This window comes from Trachurus japonicus, chromosome 1 (genome assembly GCF_045865225.1).
Source record: "Trachurus japonicus isolate A0001 chromosome 1, Traja_1.0".
Lineage (NCBI taxonomy): Eukaryota > Metazoa > Chordata > Actinopteri > Carangiformes > Carangidae > Trachurus > Trachurus japonicus.
In genome coordinates, this window is record NC_140907.1 from 28,527,081 (window position 1) to 28,546,299 (window position 19,219).

At 40.7% G+C, this 19,219-nt stretch overlaps 1 long non-coding RNA gene across 1 annotated transcript; it reads right to left on the reverse strand.

The window, feature by feature from the left end:
- Positions 1-3,586: 3,586 nt before the first annotated feature.
- Positions 3,587-6,252, reverse strand: LOC146992123 (uncharacterized). Its single transcript, XR_015036289.1, has 3 exons — positions 6,193-6,252; positions 5,944-6,004; positions 3,587-4,935 (listed from the first exon to the last, which is right to left on the reverse strand). It is a non-coding gene; the product is annotated as an uncharacterized LOC146992123 (long non-coding RNA).
- Positions 6,253-19,219: the final 12,967 nt, after the last annotated feature.

The window sequence follows — 19,219 nt, forward strand, 5'->3', positions numbered from 1 at the left end:
CGGGTTTCAACACCCGCAGGTCAGACCGGGTTCGGCATTTAACTTTCAGGCCCGTTCAGCTTGATGCCAGGAGCAGGACTTTAGAGCAGCATGTCAGTGCTGCTGACGCACCCAGTGTTGCCAACTCCTCAGTAAGCAAAGTCGCTATTGGCTGTTGTAAAAGTCGCTAAAAGTCGCTAAATGACGTCATTATCTCAGCGGGGGGGGGGGTTGCGGCGCTCTTTATGTCTGTGGCGTGGAGCAGAGCGTCTCTGAATGCAGCGGAGGCAGCTCCGTGACACTACTGTGTGTAGGCTGAATACCTGTGAGTGCCCGCGGCAGCGCCGCTGCTCGTTGAAAACAGCTGTGATAACGTGATTTCAGGTCCAGAAACGTTTGTAATATCACGGGAAAAAGTCGCTAGATTTGTCGCTAGTCGCTTTTGACAAAAAAAGTCACCAAGAGGGTTTGGAAAGTCGCCAGATTTAGCGACAAAGTCGCCAAGTTGGCAACACTGGACGCACCGCACTGCACCGCAGGTTGCAGAGCGTCAACTCGCGCGGCGCCCTACTGCGCTATGATTGGCTAGAACTCACAGGCTTTGGGCTGTTTGCTTCAGCAGCAGTCCAGTCAACACGGGGACACGCATCCCACACCAATCAGAGAGTTATTAGAGAGCCTAATACACGACAAGCACCGCATTTGCGGCAGCGGTGGGGTGGTGGGTGTGTGTGTGTGTGTGTGTGTGTGTGTGATCCCCCTTGGCTACGGGCCAGAGAATGTCTAGTAGATTGTGTGTGCAAAAGATTCAGAGCTCTGTGACATTCAGAAGGGTCACAAATAGCCAAAAAGCAATGCTCCTTTCTCTGACCTCATATTAAAGGAGAAATGCAATTCTTTAATAGCTTCCAGGTGCTTTGGCCTATCAGGCTGAATTTTTAGCTAAAGGAGCTGGTGTACGATCAGGAAGTAGGGGAGCTGTGCATAAAGCCAATTGGTAAGTGTCAAAGGTCACAGGGGTCAAACATCAAAGTGAATCCAGCGATTCCTGCTTTTTCTCAACAAAACATACACGCTTTAAGTTATCATCATGAAATATTAATATGTTGTATATCAGAGAGTCCTCTATCAGAATATTTTGGTCCCGTTGCTCTAGGGGCCCCAGGGGGCCCCGGGGGGCCACTTGGCTTTCCCATGCTCCCACAGAGTTGGGTCTCGGGGTGATGGATAAGGGCCTCACCATGAGTCCACAGGCCAAGTTTCAAGTGATTTGGTCGGTTTCTATGGAAACGGCGGCCTCAAGGATACAGAGGAATGCGACTGTTTGAAGCCCCGCCTCTCGAAAAGTAATGGCTCGATCAGGACCGAAGACACATCTACGCGTTCGTCTTGGGCCCCCGAACCATATATTACGAAATCAGAACTGTACGACTTTTGGAAATGTGTTTTGTCTATTTCGGCTTTTCTGACTAAGAGGGTCTCTCACACTTTAAGTCTGACAGACTCTGAGTCTGAAAAGCCGAAATAGACAAAACACATTTCCAAAAGTCGTACAGTTCTGATTTCGTAATATATGGTTCGGGGGCCCAAGACGAACGCGTAGATGTGTCTTCGGTCCTGATCGATAATTATTGTCCTTACTAGAGCTCCTCCAGATGACTACAGGTGACCATTGCCTCCAGTAGTTTATCTCCTAATTGGTCGCTGATGAGGTTCTTTGAGAGTCTGGAAGGAAAAAAGATACACACACACAAACATTTCATTCATTCATTCATTCATTCATTTTCTATACCGCTTATCCTGCACTAGGGTCACGGGTGAGCTGGAGCCTATCTCAGCTGACTTCGGGCGAGAGGCGGGGTACACCCTGGACAGGTCGCCAGTCTATCGCAGGGCCGACACATATATAGACAGACAACCATTCACGCTCTCATTCACACCTATGGGCAATTTAGAGTCACCAATTAACCTAACATGCATGTCTTTGGTCTGTGGGAGGAAGCCGGAGTACCCGGAGAGAACCCACGCCTGCACGGGGAGAACATGCAAACTCCACACAGAAGGGCCCCAGCCGGCCGGCGGGTTCGAACCCAGAACCCTCTTGCTGTGAGGCGACAGTGCTAACCACTGCACCACCGTGCCGCCACAAACATTTCATACAGTATATAAAAAGAAGCAGTTTGAAGTTCTTTCTCTGAAAGATTCAGTGGTTGTGTATTCTTTGAGACGACCACTGGGTGGTGCCAAAATTAGACATGTCAGATTCTGCACATATTAAACAGCAGCTATGAGCAATTTTCGAAACAGTATACAGCTACAACACCTTGTAATGAATGAACAAATGACCACAGCTATAGCACCGTTTTATAAGAGCTTTTAGACTGTCAGTCTCACTCCTGGAGAGGAAGGACCTGCTACCAAATAGGAGCAGCTGCTGCCCATAAAGAAGGTGCAGACTGTCCAATAAAACTGGTGGTATGTTGTGACTATCACTACATACTGAGCAGAGACCAAGCCTATGATTTATAGACTTATAGACAATAGTTTAAAATAAAAATGTCGAAGCATTAGATTATTTGATCAGTTAAAATGCGTGGAATAGGACAGGGCCCATCAGGAAATGTACTATATGATATACAATAGGCCCCTGTCATGTCAAAAGGTGATGTTGCCATGTCAGCAATAAGAGGATATATGTTCACATTCCTCTGCAAATATGAAGGTACATGTTTATGACACATATTAAATTCAAAGGAAAATTTCAATGAGTAATGTTCAAATACTGAATATTAAAAAATATCTAATTTTGGAATATAACATATTGTTGTTCTTATTCATTTATCATACATTTAAAAAAATATTTAGGATAAACTGACTGTCACGACATAATTATGACAATATAATGAAGATATTTTGCAAACTCAAGTAAAGTGGTAGCATTTTGAGTTGTCATTAACATATCATGAAGGATAAACTGACTGTCACGACACAATTATGACAATATAATGAAGATATTTTGCAAACTCAAGTAAAGTGGTAGCATTTTTATTTGTATTTAACATATCATGAAGGATAAACTGACTGTCACGACACAATTATGACAATATAATGAAGATATTCTGCAAACTCAAGTAAAGTGGTAGCATTTTGAGTTGTCATTAACATATCATGAAGGATAAACTGACTGTCAAGACATAATTATGACAATATAATGAAGATATTCTGCAAACTCAAGTAAAGTGGTAGCATTTTGAGTTGTCATTAACATATCCTGAACTGACTGTAGGCCTGTGATGAGAACAAATTTTGCTGGACGATATTGTCCCACAAATTATTGCAGATAAACAATATTATTGTCAACACTATTTTGAGACCAAATTAACCACTAATGTAATAATAATATTTCATAATAATGCAAGTACACCCTTTCAAATGCAATTTCTTGTGAGTATTAGGTAGGTAGGTCTGTTTACCCAAAAGCCATTGCAGTACATAACTTTATAAATAATTACATTAAAGCTGGAATGATAATCACTTTCCTGCTCTTTGTCTGAAACATTTCACCGCATCTCTTTGACTCCAGCCATGATGCTCTTCTTTTCAACTCCATCCTTCCATTACCTGAGTCTCTTCCTGTCACTCTCCTCCCTCCTGCTCCCCTACTGTTATGGTCTCATCTTTATTTTCATATATATATATCTTTATTTTCAGCTGCCACTCTGTAGTAGACTGGCATGCATTCAGCCAATGCAATAATGCCTTACGTAATGACAATGCTATGACATGAACTATGATCTTTCAGCACCTGACCCTAACCCTGTGATGTGTTCCTAACCCTATGCTCTAACCCTAATGGTTACACAAGTTTTAATTTTATTTTAATGTTTTTAGATAAGTCAGAGTAAGAGGTGTAGCCTTTATCACTTTAGTCCATACTCATACAGCTCAATCACAACCAGATGGATGTCTCTGAAGTTGTGTACAGAGATGCATAGTCCTCAGAAGATGAACTCCAATGACTTTGGTGATAATTTGACTTTATTCACAAGACGGATATATTTGTTAAAATATTAAACCTCCAGTAATGGACTAGGAGCTTGTTTGCCTCAGCATCACTCAACTATTATCATTCTGCAGTGTAGAACACTGTTGGTGTTGTTTTGACCACATGGGGGCAGACTTACTCCACAACAAGCTGTCAGACCAACAATGTTGAGGAGTTAGTACCTTAAAAATAATTACAGTAAATCCCCAAATGACAGTAACATTACCTTTTAAGGTGGTGAATTTCAGTTTCCAGCCGGGTAAAGACCATGGTCCTCAGGTCCTCATCTACATATAGTGGTGGCCAAAATTATTAGAACACTTACACATCATGTTCCTTCACAGAAGAAGCCAAATTATTTACAAAGTCTGGAACTCAACCCTATCGAGCAAATTTGGGGCGAGCTGGAAAATAAACTGGACAGATCTATTATTCATTCAAAAGAAAACCTTTGGCTTAAGTAGCAGAAGGCATAATGGGATAACATCAGTGTGAAAGTTCTCAGGAACTGACACTATGCCAGAGAGATGTGCTGCTTGCTGCAAAAGGTGGACAACACCGACCCCTCGTGTCCAATACTGTTCTCTGAAATACTGCAAAAGACATAATGACACATAAATGACACAAACCTCAGGATCACTCTGTCTAATGTCATAAATGTAAATGACAAACTTGAAGGATAAAAAGATGTTTATCGCCATTTGTACAAGCTCAGGTGAATTGACAGAAAACAAAACACTGCACCTTATCAAGTGTTTGGTTTTCCCAAATAATATTTACATGAATGAGCCACATAGATAAAAAAAAGTGATAATTATTGTCCTTACTAGAGCTCCTCCAGATGACTACAGGTGACCATTGCCTCCAGTAGTTTGTCTCCTAATTGGTCGCTGATGAGGTTCTTTGAGAGTCTGGAAGGAAAAAATATACACACACACACACATTTCATACAGTATATAAAAAGAAGCAGTTTGAAGTTCTTTCTCTGAAAGATTCAGTGGTTGTGTATTCTTTGAGACGACCACTGGGTGGTGCCAAAATTAGACATGTCAGATTCTGCACATATTAAACAGGAGCTATGAGCAATTTTCGAAACAGTATACAGCTACAACACCTTGTAATGAATGAACAAATGACCACAGCTATAGCACCGTTTTATAAGAGCTTTTAGACTGTCAGTCTCACTCCTGGAGAGGAAGGACCTGCTGCCAAATAGGAGCAGCTGCTGCCCATAAAGAAGGTGCAGACTGTCCAATAAAACTGGTGGTATGTTGTGACTATCACTACATACTGAGCAGAGACCAAGCTTATGATTTATAGACTTATAGACGATAGTTTAAAATAAAAATGTCGAAGCATTAGATTATTTGATCAGTTAAAATGCGTGGAATAGGACAGGGCCCATCAGGAAATGTACTATATGATATACAGTATAGGCCCCTGTCATGTCAAAAGGTGATGGTGCCGTGTCAGCAATAAGAGGATATATGTTCACATTCCTCTGCAAATATGAAGGTACATGTTTATGACACATATTAAATTCAAAGGAAAATTTCAATGTGTAATGTTCAAATACTGAATATTAAAAAATATATAATTTTGGAATATAACATATTGTTGTTCTTATTCATTTATCATACATTTTAAAAATATTTATATATTTTTAAATATATCTCTATAATATATGCATACATACATAAACATATTTATGTGGGCTAGACAGATACATACGTTTTTAATTTTCAATAGGTATCATAAATAATTCGCATTTTGGCAATAATTTCAATTTGAGATCTCAAAAACTCTTTGTGCAAGCTTAAGAACAATAAAATGATGACCTGCAGGCTTGAAATACCATGGCTGACTTGTGTAGGTGTAGAAAATGAAGTGGAAAGATTTATGACAAATGAGCGGTGTACTTGATCTTCCTGGGTCCGGTCCAGCTCCACTCCTCCGTCAGCCATCCTCCTGCCCTCCAGCCTGAAATCACAAGACATCCAACATGGCTGATTACTGTAAGGGAAGAATTTCACTTCCCTATTGTATGTATTTTGTGTGGTTAAAGGTCAAAACCTCTATGTTTATAGTTGAGAGATCAGACATAGATGTCTTTCTGTTAGAAAAATGGCCCCAAATTCTCTCCCAGGAACATGCCAAGGCCAGGTTACCTCATTTTGCGTCTTAAATCTCACTCTCTGGCAGTTTCCAGACATAACTGTAGAGTTAGATGATAATATTCAGTATAAGACATCCAGGACTCTTGTACTTCTTCTTTTCCTGCATCACCTCAGAATTTCTCCCTAATAATTACAACTTCACTTTAATGACAGATTTTAGAGGGGTTTATCACATCTGTTTATGTGCCAGGTTTTCTGCATGTGTGAAACACTCACTCCATCTCCTCCATCGATGTCAGTCCATCCATAGCGAACAGCAGATCTAACATGTTGTTTGCTCCTGATGGTCCAACTGCAGTGTCACCTTTGTTTAACCTGGCACACACACACACAAGCCACATAAAAAGTCTGTCTCTTATCCTGTACTTAATAGTAGTGCAAAGATTAGTAGTGTTATACAAACCACCATGTCATCTGAGTCAGATTTATATCTACACAAATATGACATGTATTCCTGTACCGTACAACTGCTGACATTTCATGGCTGTGTCCTTGGGAGTTTGTGGGAGAGCTATACTTAACAGCGTAACACTATGAGAGGGCAGGGAGTGATACCGTTCCCCTGAGGGTGGGGTGGTGCAATTGTAGGTGGTCCAATTGTAGGATCATACTCCATTTATTTGTGAGGATCATGTGCAGTTGATGACATGTTGGAATGATGAGCTGCAGCAACAGTGGCTGCAATAGGAACAGTGAAGCTGCTGCTTTGGGCGCGACGCTCCAAGCTACTGCACGACGATCTTAAATGGGCCAGATTTTTTGAGTGGCTCCAGATAACTTCTGAATAAAATGTGTCAGTGTCACCGCCAGTGACTAACTACTTGAAATGGCTTTGCAGGATTAGGTTTCGATATTAAATAAATTACAACTACATGGCAAATGGCTACAGGAGGTTGTATCTTACTTGGTGTGTGAATGTTTGTAACCTGAATTATCACCCTCTGGGTTACATGCTGTCATTCCGACATCCCACCATTCCGACAAGGCTTTCAATATTAGGAAATGTGTGTTACTCAACAGGTGATCCCTGGACTCTCTGAACTCTGTATATTTATCTGGCCTGTCTAGCCTCTACCTGGTCTTTTTACTAAACTTAACCAACTCCTTTCATTATTGCCTAAGCCCAACCAGTGCAAACTCTTTTGGGGGAAAAACATTAAAGGAATTGTCGGAAAGGCAGGATGTTTAAAAAAAGAAAAAAAATACCATCATTCCGACCATAGGAGGCAAGAATTGTCTGAATGATGGGACATTTGATAGAAAATTAAGTGTTGCCATTTAGACAATTAGAGGCCTATGTCGGACTGGTGGGATGTCGGAACGGTTGCCCCCCCTCCACCCCCCACCCTCTGGTTGTAGGCATCTGTCAAATAAGGTGCATGAAATATGGTCACAACTTCTTACTTCTTACAACTTCTTGCCAATCTTTTTGCACAACTTTATGATGTCACAGTGAAGTAGAATTTTGACCTAGTTTAGTTCTGGTATATCACTAAGTGAGCTGTGGTCAAAAAATGTTTTGTGTGGTCAATATGACTTTTTCTTCCAGATGAACACACTGTACCAGAGCCTCCATGGGCTGCAGCCCACCAACCTCTGTCCATTGACAACGAGAAGGGAGTAGAGAAGATAAGTCAAATGTCAGTTCAAGGTTTATAATATTTTTAAATTACTGAATTGAATTATTACCTGACTGAGGTCAGTCCGGTTGACGTAATCGGAAACAGGTGTAGTGTAGTGTGGTGTGGTGCACCCTGTATGATGTGAACAACATACAGGTCAGAAGATGAAAAATAAAAAGAAGAAGACATGGCCTCTGCAGCTATTTCATAGCTGTAGGGGCCAGTGCCTCAGTACCTTAGCCCCGTGGCCCTGATTAGTATAAAGAAAATGGCCGACATTGAAGAAGAAACACGCAGTATAACAATGGGCTTTCCCCAATATGTACACACACTCGATCACACTTTATGCAAATGCACGTTCCACCAGAAAAATGTCACCAAAGTCTGTGTGTAACCAAGTGCACTATGCCAAGTGTGGAGAAATGGGACAGGCCCACTAGTTCCTTGGTTTGCCCCGTGGCCCTAATTTTAGAGAGCAGTGTTCCCCAAGTCAAGCTGTCACTTCAAATTTAGACCACAGGAACACTACACAGCGCAGCATGCTTCTGTTACATCTTGGATTGTAATCAAGCAGATAGACATGGTGTAAACAGCAGAATCAGCATCTGCCAATACCATTGGCTATGGCACTGCCATGTATGAGACACATATTCTAAGTACAGATGAAACCTTTTTAAAGGGCTGTGATGGAATTTCACTGAGATGGCGGAAAGTTTGAGGGAGCTGCTGATCTGTACGTAACATGAGAAATAATAGGTGATACCCAGTTTCCATCCTCCAGAAACAACTTAGCATATCCAGGTTTAGGAGTGGGCAGCAGACACATGTGTCAAGTTTTGACAAGATTTCTTAAAAACAACATCATTTTATTCAATCCTGCTGTTTTCAGATTAAAGACAGCATTTATCAAGGATGTGAGATGTAAAAAAAGAGAGAAAAAAGCAGGCCAGTGTTCAGCACCTGTAAACATCACAATGGGAACACCCTCTAATTTAAAAAGGAGAAACAAAAAACATGAAAATCTGGAATTATTAACAAAGCAAAGTGGTCCACTCAATTTAAATGCATTCGTATACTTTTACAGCTTTTACCTCGGCTTTTAAGCAAGTGATTCTCCAGGCAGGGACTGTTTTCAGTGACTCAAATAAGGCAGCGAAAAAAAGAAAAACAGCGGCGAGAGCTGTATAGGCTACAGATCACAATCACCCAAAACTTGTAGTTTGACAATATATCTTATTAGATGACCTAAGTCTTCGTGTTGATAGATGGGGGAATTAACAGTCCTTGTTGCTACTCTGTACAGAGTCTGGTCGTGTCGTTGAACCGATGCTGAGCGGGTCACGTAGCCTAACTGGAAATGGCTGGGAGTGAAAGCTCTACAGACATAGCAACAGTAACCAAGCGCTTATTTGGGAACTGGACCAACCTGATGTACATCTTGTATTCTGGTTGTTGATTGGTCAGGGAGGGCGTCCTCCCTTGGCATGTCATTTTACATGTCTTAGCCAATCAGAGATTAGCATGAAAAAGAGTCAATGGAAGGGGATCCTGCCCCTGGAGGACATCGACTTAAAAAGGTTCAACAGCGACACCTGCAGGCGGAGGAGAAGGAGCAGTCGGTGTGAAGAGAAGGGTTTACTTTACAGAGCTCCAAACTTTCACGTACCATTAAAGTTTTGACTAGTGAGCACACGCACAGAGTTATGGACCTAAAACTGACTCATTTCTTACTTTCCCCATGATCCAACAACCCAATTGATAATTAAGAGAAATAAAGGACCCTTCTCAACTTTAACTAAGTCAGAGATTAACTGGACACCAGGCAATTTGGAGTAAACAACTAAAACCAGTCTCCTTGTTGATTTATAGGAAAACTGACACATGATTACGGTGTGTACCCTGAACTCTCTATCTTCCCATTCTCTAACCTACATGATGTTTCTATGTACTGTAATAAATCCCAGATCTCAATCCTGTACAATGTGCAAACTTTATCATAGAGATTTCAAACAAGATGAAATTCAGAATTCAGAAGGTAGTAATACCACTATAATCACAAGACTGAAGTTTGACTGAGATTTATCTACCACCAGTTTGAGGAAACATTGATTATTGTTTGATATGTAACCTATGCTTAAATCAAGGCCTTGATGGATGTACAGTAACATGATTCCTGTCATTAGTGCCATTAGATTTATATGTGGTGGAAGATGGATGTGTAGGTTTTATTGGTAACTCAAGATTGAACAATGTATTCGCTCCATTTGCACCAAAAAGAGAAGTGCTGGCCTTGGGAGCGTGTACCGGTCCTCAGGAAATAACCTTGTCACTTCAGACAGAAGATGCTGAAAACCATGCAAAATATAAAATGAAGCTTCTGAAGTCAGTTGACAAATAACATATTTTTCATTTTAAAAACAACCGATGTTTATTTTGCCGTTGTATATGACGCTATGTACCACTTTACTTGTGTTATTGTTGTGTGTCTACCTACCGGAGGTAATGGATGTACTGACACCTGGACAGGACATCTAAACACTCCAACTCCATTGAAGATGCTCCAAAGTCCAATCCGATGCCACTATCACCTACTGAATTAGCTACAAAAGCCGGAGCTTCAATATCATTAGGCAATAGCCAGATGTTACGCAGCTCCAGGGTTGGTCTCATACCCACAACCTCCCTAGCCAGTTGGTGGTCTTGGCTCTCCTGGACACAAAGGAGTGCATATACTTGTGCATATACAATATATACTCAGGAAGGATCAGTAAAACAAAGCATAGCCTGAAAACTTGCCTGGCAGTTCACAAAATAGTTTATATCAGAACAAGGGCTTGTCGTTTCTGTACCCAAATTTGGACTCCTGGTCCACCAGACGCCCAGATGTTGGGAGGCCAGACCACATAGATATACTGTAGGTACAAGGAGTCAGTAAAGACTGACCTCTGGTCTGATTTGGTTGTCCAAAGTGTTTTCAGATTGTATCTGTTAGAAGAAGAAGAAGAAGAAGAAGAAGAAGAAGAAGAAGAAGAAGAAGAAGAAGAAGAAGAAGAAGAAGAAGAAGAAGAAGAAGAAGTAGTGGAAGACGATTTTACCCTAAATCTGAAGAGTTTTTATTGTTGTTGCTTGGGTTTGGAAGTTTGCTTGGGTGTAGGAAAGGTGTAGTTGTATGTTGGTCTGCTACTGAGATTTTGCATTTTACTTTTCCCCATTATGAACAAATCAACTACAATAATTGACTTACTTAACAACTAGAATCGCACTATAACCTAATCAATTAAATACAATTCCAAAATTGTCATAAGTAAGTAACATCCATTCTACAGTATAGGATACAAGACCAAGGCCCTGGGTTAATATTGCCATACATAGCTAGGCTTTTCTTGAATTACAGAGTACACCTGCCCCTCAACCTCCCAGCACACCACCACTGCTGTGATTGGACCATCTGCCCAACGTCTGTTTTGGTTTATTTTTGACCTCCTTTTGGGAAGGAGGGCTAAAATTGCTGCGTAGGGTGCTCAACTTACACATCTCATTTTACGTCCACAGCCAAGTTATTCCTGGCATACAGTCAGCCTACATATGGTCAAATCCTGTAGTATGCCTTTGCTTGCGTCAGTAACCAGTCAAAATGAAAATACAGCTGTACTGTCCTCGAATGACAGATGTGCAATTTCTGAGCATGGCTCTTGCTTGAATATTATGTTGATTAGCCATTTGTTATTTATCAGATTGTTCGTCAGGTTTAAGTTACAAGGTTCTGTGGGTGGGACAACCGGTGCAAGCAGCACAACAACAGGTTGGTTTTAATTTTGCATTGCTGGGAAGGAACCTGTTTTTAGTGGAACATTTGCATGTCTGGAGGTGAACACTGTCTCTTTCCGGTGAGTGAGGCTTGTGAAAATTAAATCTGCTTTACATGTAAGATTAGAATTGAGTGAGTACACAGTGCTAATGTATAAAAGTATAAACAGATCTTATTGTAGAGAGGCAGCAGTTTGGTGTTATGATATTTAAGTCACGTGTTGCATTGTCAATACTGAAGTACAAGTTTAATACACAACTAAATGCACTGTACTAATAACGTTTCATAAAAACTGTAATAAACTGTAACTGATTAAACACACATCAACATCAGAGGACACTTAAATAGAGCCCACCCCTTGATGTGACAGCCTATACGTCACCATAGCACATACAGCACACATCCCTGAAACAATAACAACCACCCGCTCAAGTTGCATGCCACAGACGTTTCCTTTAATATCCTCAATCAGTTTTCAGGAGGGGATGAGAGCAGGTCAGCAGGAGTAACACGAAGCAAATCGCTCATTACAATAGCCACAAATGAGGCCATTAAATCCCTTACAAATTGTCATCTTTCCACCACTGGTAGCTGGTCTTTGTTAATTACCACTAAATGCTTTACATTCCCCATTCCACTTTGTTTTTTATGGAAGATGCTCATCAACAACTTGGCAACTTCCATGGATGAATGACTTGCCGACTGACCTGCTGACAGAGAAACTACTTGTTTATTTATTTATGGCTTTAAGGTTTTTCCTGAACTGAACTATTTCAAATTAAGTTTTTTTTTCTGCCTGAAGTAAAATTAAAGTCTAAAAGAACTTTGTCATTGCGGGATTTAAAGTTATCCGTTGTTGTTTTCTGTATATTTTTTTGTTTTTACTGCAGTTGAAAAAAATATGGATTTTTGTTCTTTGTGGGGCTAAAATAGATGGTCAATGTGTAGAAGTACATTTTGAATGTACATAATCGTTAACTTGACTTATAACCCTAAATGCCAGGAGAGACACCTGACACCTGACACCCTCCTAATAAAACTCAGTTATCAAACTGTCACAATCTTCATTTACAGTGACTGCTTCGTAGCTCAATAGTAGAAGAATTTTGTGGTCTAAAATAAAATATTACAATGGTCCTTTCCAGACCTCTGTGACTTTATTTCCTCACCTATTCTTGAGCTGCATGTCACTCACATCACTACTCGTCATGATTCCAATTGCAGCCAAAAATGTCTGTATAGTCAGATGAATGAAACAGTATAGGGGTTGATAGGCTTACCGTCCTCAAGTCTCAGCTCCACCTTCCAAACGCAAGGATAACATATTATTAATAATAATGGCACGCAGTGCACTCTCTCTCTCTCTCTCTCTCTCTCTCTCTCTCTCTCTCTCTCTCTCTCTCTCTCACACACACACACACACAGAGGGGTCCATTATCAGTATGTCACACTGATAATGGACCCTCTGCCACAGTTGGCCTGGCTAAAAACAACATGGGTGTTTATTACATTTACAAGTGGGATCAAATCACTGGTATCACCAAAGGCATATGTACGGATACATTTTAATGATGGGTGTGAACTTATGTACTGAGAGCTGTCCACCTGTGATTATATGAATCACTAAGGACACATGTTACTGTAAAACCAGGTCTCAACAGGGCCAGATTAAAAGTTTTTTAGCAAGAGTAACAAATACGTTGCTGTTTCAGACACCAGAATCTCCCTGCATGAATAAAAAAAGGTTTTGAATCAAATATACTGTATGTCAACAGGCTTTGATTGTGGTTGTTCATGTTACAACATAGGGCAATTACTCCAGGGTTGGTCTCGTACCCACAACCTCCCTAGCCAGTTGGTGGTCTTGGCCAGGATCTGGCAACACGTAATTAGGAAGGATCAGTAAAACAAAGCATAGCCTGAAAACTTGCCTGACAGTTCACAAAATAGTTTATATCAGGTCTTACTTCTGTTTATTCTACCTCCAGTCAGAGTGTTGCTGTGGCAAAGGGTGTTCAGCAGTTTCAGAACAAGGGCTTGTCGTTTCTGTGATCCTGGTCCACCAGATGGTCTGGTCAGTAAAGACTGACCTCTGGTCTGATTTGGTTGTCCAACGTGTTTTCAGATTGAATCTGTTTGAAGAAGAAGAAGTAGTGGAAGATGATTTTACCCTAAAATCTGAAGAGTTTTAATTGTTGTTGCTTGGGTTTGGAAGTTTGTTTGGGTGTAGGAAAGGTGTAGTTGTATGTTGGTCTGCTACTGAGATTTAGCATTTTACTTTTCCACATTATAAACAAGTCAACTAACTAACAATTAGAATTGCACTACAACCTTATCAATTAAAGCAGAAGTAAGCGATCCGGTTGTTTTGGCTAACTTCTTGTCAGCCGATGGAGTTAGCAGTCCCCGCCCTCGTCCCTACGTCACCACATTCATAGAGAGGACCGCCCCTTTATGCCGTTCTCTCTCCTCATTGGATAAAGGTTGTAGGGATACAAGGAAAGTTTTCTCCTCGGCTTACAGCAGAGCAGAGTGACTGATAGACCCGTGTTTCGGACCAAACACTCTATAAGTGATTGCTGTCGGAAGATATAACTATTTAAGACTTATATTAACACAAACATTCCGCTTACTTCTGCTTTAAATACAATTCCAAAATTGTCATAATAAGTATAAATAGCATTCATTCTACAGTATAGGATACAAGACCAAGGCCCTGGGTTAATATTGCCATACATAGGCAGGCTTTTCTTGAATTACAGAGTACACCTTGTGCTGCATCAAAGCCGCATCTCAAATTAAGTGCCTCTCAACTCAGTTGACCTCCCAGCACACCACCACTGCTGTGATTAGACCATCTGCCAGCGTCTGTTTCAGTTTATTTTTGACTTCCTTTTGGGGAGGAGGGATAGAATTGCTGAGTAAGGTGCTCAACTTACACATCTCATTTTACGTCCACAGCCAACTTATTCCTGGCATGCAGTCAGCCAAGGGAGTAGATTTGATTGTGACATTGGTGGGGACACAAAAGTGCTCCAAGGCAGCACTCCTGAAAGTAGATGTTTTTTGCATTTGCGATCATAATTTCACACGATGTAGAGCTGATCAAAAAAAAAAGAAGAAAATCGACATATTTGTAATGCATATCTGACTATCTAAAGAGAATTCAAGAATTGAATGCATTCTGTAACGTTATAAGTTAAAACAACCAATGAAAGACAAGGAGGCAACCGAGTTCTCAGTTACTCTGACTGAAGTGCAACTGTGCATCATCATGACTAACATATCCATCATTATTTAACCTCACCTGTGAATTTCCAGCCTCTCCTCCATCTCCTCCAGACTCTCCTTCTCTACCTCCTCCAGCCTCTCTACTGTCTGTCACCTGACAAAAATATGTTGATGCATGACATATGAACAGATACATTAGGGAAACAATGATCATCAAGTTTGATGGTACAGTTATTGCCTGAGGAAAAAAAGCTTTTACTTTCACACATTTATTATGTGTAATTTATTCCCCTAAAATATGGATGTATAAATTACATGAACACATGGAATCTGAGGTTTTATTGTATTTTCCCCATAAATGTTCTTTATTTTTGTTTTTTAAACAGTTGCTCCCTTTCACACAAAGAATACATGAAAATAATGATGATGATTCTGATTGCAGCCAAACATTTCCGTATGGTCAGATGAATGAAACAGTAGGCGCTGATAGGCTTCCCGTCAGATACATTTTAATACTGGGTGTGAACCGATGTACTTAGAGCTGTCCACATGTGATTAGATGGATCACTAAACCAGGTCTCTTGTTTGTTTGTTTTTTTTGTTTTTTTTACCAACTAGAACGTTATGATGTCATAATTTCACTTTTGTGTGAAATTTTGTATCAATAACTCAAACAACTCTTGAATTAGGGTCAATCCTTGGTTGTTGCCCTACATGCCAGCCAGCAAAAAGTAAGTTTTGTGGCCAAGATCTAATCAGTTTATCCATGAGTCCAAGTGGTTTGCACCAAATTTGAAGTGATTCGCTCAAGATGTTCCTCATATATCGCATCCACAAGAATGGGCAAGAAAACTTAATGCCCAGCAGACACAGGTGAGAGAGGGACTGAGAGAAATCTGTCTTGTCTGGTGACCTCGCAGTAAAACTCATCATATCCATCCAGCACCCAATAGCTTTACTCTGGATTATAAAGGAGGTAATCCACGATGGCCCTCTCTCCAAACACAAAATAAATGTGGAATGTTTATGACAGGAAGAAGGACACAACCCCAGGAAAATTGAAGGCATGTCACAATATATTTCCACAAGAAAAAACACATTTCTATATGATTTTGTTACTTGGATAGCAGCCAATCCACTACTGGAGGCCTATCGTATGCCAAAACTGTGAGGAACAGGAAAGTGCACATGACTATATGGGGCAGGGGCTCAACATCAGAAAAGGGCAGAATGTGCGTGTAAATCGACCTTTGAAAGGCAGTGTCCCTTCTGGTAGTTGGCATCGTTTATGGTCGGAACTGCGACGGTATTTGATCGTCTTCGAACCTCCGACTTTCATTCTTGATTAATGAAAACAACTTGGCAAATGCTTTCGCTTTCGTCTGATAGATAAATACTTTATTTATCCTGAAGGAAATTCAGTTTCTCAGCTGCACAATAAACAACATCATTCAACAGCAAGACATTAATGCTTCAGGTTATCTCATGTATACTCTTATATCTCGTATAATCATGTCAAAAAAACTATATTATTCCTCTTGATCATGTTATATTTACATTGTACTATTTAATATGCATTTCTATACTCATGTTTATATATTCAGGATAAATGATTTTATGTAATTCTTTGTATAAACGCTGTATTGTTGGAATAATTGTTTGATTTAATGTGGACCCCAGGAAGAATAGTCTTCATCTTTATGAAGACTAATGGGGATCCAAAGAATACAATAAACAATAAACATAAAATAGTAAAAATTAGTGCATTGAGAATAAATAAAAACAGTGACAATAAATAGCTCATGGTAATAAAATTGCAGGATTGCAGTGGAAAGTGCAAGTGCATATAACAATATATAGTCTGTCTTGCGCCAGTCCAAGAATTTCACCGTGTGCGCGGAGGCTCATGGGAAATGTAGTGTGAAAACACTTCCACTTTCCAAAAGTCCTTGTAGTCACTTTAACACCGACACAACGTAGACACAATTCATGACAAATCAGACATGATTGTAATTGGTCCAAACTCCCTCACCCAAACAGCTGCAGACTTTCACCTATCTCCTGCCGCAACCGTGGTATCATCTTCAACAGCAATTTCTCCTTTGCAAGTTTTTCCTTCTTATTACAAGCTCAAAAAACTTGCTTTCACTGGCAGATGTTTCTACTTATTTCAAATAAAAATTAGTTTGAAACCTTTTAGTTATTAAGTGGAAAGAGATTAGTTTTGACTAGAAATTAGACAATTTGACAAGAAATAAGACAAATATTCTTTGAAAGATTTTGAGTTTTTGCAGTGTATTCGATACCGTGATAAAAAAATAAAACAGAAACCATGTGCAAATTCATATAGCCTACTTTATTATTATTAGAAAAAAAAAAAAACAGTTTCACATTAAACGTTCTTGTATTTAAGCTCCACTGTGCTTCAACAACTTCCCAGGCAGACACATGAAGTAAGAACAGAGTTAAAATGGTAAATACACAAACACAAAACATAAAGATAGAGTAATGTAGTAGTTACTTTTATCCCTCAAGTAGGCTACTAGTTCAAGATAACTGTTGTTCTCATTCATTCACTTTCAGGCTGTTTTCACACTGGTGCAAAAAATGACACATTGTTTCATTTTTCAGCTCATACGTCTCCCGCTTACACACGTTCGTTTTTTCTCTGGTCCAAACCATGGATGTAGGTAGGTTACTATGGTCCAAACGCTGCTGTCAGAGCATCACGTTTCCATGACAACTGGCCGGAGAAAGACTCGTGGCACCTCATGTTTACATGAGCTCAAACTTACGGCGCACACTGAGCAGTGGACCGCGAGCTCGACTATAGCCGAACCGAGACCACGCGCTCACGTGCGTAAAGCCGACTGCAGTCCGACAGCGATCGACACGGTCCGCAGAGAGCAAAGTTGTATTATTTTTCGGTACTGACAAACATGCAGGTATTCTTTGCGTGTCGGTATCGACTTGGTATAGTATCAGTTCTCGTGACAACCCTATAGTGGCAGGTGACTGGCCAGACACTCACCCTGCATACAGCCTTTCAGCACCACGGACAGCAGCCGAAGCTCCACGCCAACACTAATCTGACAGCCTGCCCTGACCTGGGCTCAAACCGCGACTCATCATGACAGGTATCAAGGTGATTGGACAAATTATCATTTTCTCTTCCAAATACCAGCCACTCAGCGTTACCTTGCCGACCCGCCCCGAGCTATTCCATTCACAAAAACAAACTCCAAAGCTGCTTTTTTTCCTCTTTTTCTTTTTCCTCCTTCATGACGGCGTCTGGGCCCTGCGCCGGGGCCTGGCTGAAACTCTGATCCACGCCTTCATCGCATCCTGCCTCGAACAGCTACTGCAACAGCATCCTTATGGTACCCCCCCCGCACCCCCTCTCTCCATCATTACATCCCTCGTACTCTCCGCTCTTCTGATGCCAAGCTCACTCTCACTGCCACTCAAGCACAGAACCTGGGGAGACAGAGCCTTCTCCGCTGCTGCCCCACCCTCTGGAATCCGAGACACCACTGACCCCCCCCCTCCACACACACACCATATATATACTGTATATGTGATACCATATCAACACACACACACACACGCACGCACGCACGCACACACATACTAGGCTAGGCTATTGTCGTATTTGTTTTAATCTGTATTCAAATGTTTTCTATGTTTTAATTAGATTTCCATTTTTTCTATTTTACTTGTATTATCTGCTGTTTTTATTGTCTGTAAAGTGACTTTGAATTCCCTGAAAAGTGCTCTATTAAAGCAGAAGTAAGTGATATATTTGTGTTAATATATATATTGTCTTAAATAGTTATATCTTCCGACAGCAATCACTTACATAGAGTGTTTGGACCGAAACACGGGTCTGTCAGTCACTCTGCTCTGCTCTGAGCCGAGGAGAAAACATTTATCGTATCCTACAGTTTTTATCCAATGAGGAGAGAGAACGGCATGCAGGGCTGTGTGTGCAGCCAAGGGACGCCGTGAATGTGGTGACGTAGGGATGAGGACTGTTATGGTGCGTTCAAGGCAACTCGTAACTCGTGTTTTTCCGACCTGTGAAGTCATACCAGTTCGATCTGGTACGAGTTCACGGGTCGGAAGTTACGAGTGGCCGTTATAGTGACTTTCACCGGTAAAACAGGTCGGAAAAACACGAGTGGGTTGCCTGGAACGCTACAAAGTCGTAAGTCGTGACTTGAAGCTGTAATTTACGATTTCAAAAGCCTGCCTGGAACGCAGCATTAGCCAAAACGACCGGATCGCTTACTTCTGCTTTAATAAAATGTATTATTATTATTTATTTATTTATTTTTTATCAATCAATCAATCAATC